Source organism: Phaseolus vulgaris, chromosome 11 (genome assembly GCF_051622355.1).
Source record: "Phaseolus vulgaris cultivar YP4 chromosome 11, ASM5162235v1, whole genome shotgun sequence".
Lineage (NCBI taxonomy): Eukaryota > Viridiplantae > Streptophyta > Magnoliopsida > Fabales > Fabaceae > Phaseolus > Phaseolus vulgaris.
This window is the reverse complement of record NC_143508.1, coordinates 46847354-46847854: the sequence shown is the minus strand read 5'-3', so window position 1 is coordinate 46847854 and position 501 is coordinate 46847354. Positions and strand designations below refer to the sequence as shown.

The 501-nt window shown below is 28.1% G+C and overlaps 1 non-coding gene across 1 annotated transcript; it reads left to right on the top strand.

Annotated features, from left to right (window-relative positions):
- TRNAA-UGC (transfer RNA alanine (anticodon UGC)) lies at nucleotides 1–73 on the top strand. Its single transcript has one exon. It is a non-coding gene; the product is annotated as a tRNA-Ala (tRNA).
- Nucleotides 74–501: the final 428 nt, after the last annotated feature.

Here is a 501-nt window from a genome sequence, read left to right as displayed (position 1 = left end):
GGGGATGTAGCTCAAATGGTAGAGCGCTCGCTTTGCATGCGAGAGGCACGGGGTTCGATCCCCCGCATCTCCAGTTTTATGAAAACTTTTTTTTTTTATGTTTATTCTTTTATTTTCTGTAGAAATTATTGTTTTTTTCTTGTTAAAATTTATGAAAAATTGTTTTGGACAACATTTTTGTCTTCTTTTGCTCAATATTATCCATCAAAACAAATAAATATCGAAAGTTTATACTTTTCATATTCATATTCTTATAAACAAGACATCGTGTAAACAAAGATTTGTGTACAAAATTTGACAAAAATGTATATCATATTTTTTTGCTATTTTTCTTTTATAAACATATATTTTTATTTTGCACCTTCAATTTCGCTCATGGAAGGTTCAATTAGAGGAATTTCACATTTAAAAACTTTTGCTCCCTAATTTTTTAGTCTCTTATTTCTCAAATGAATTGATTTACCAGTTTAGAATGTAATTGTCAAGAATCTTCAAGATTTC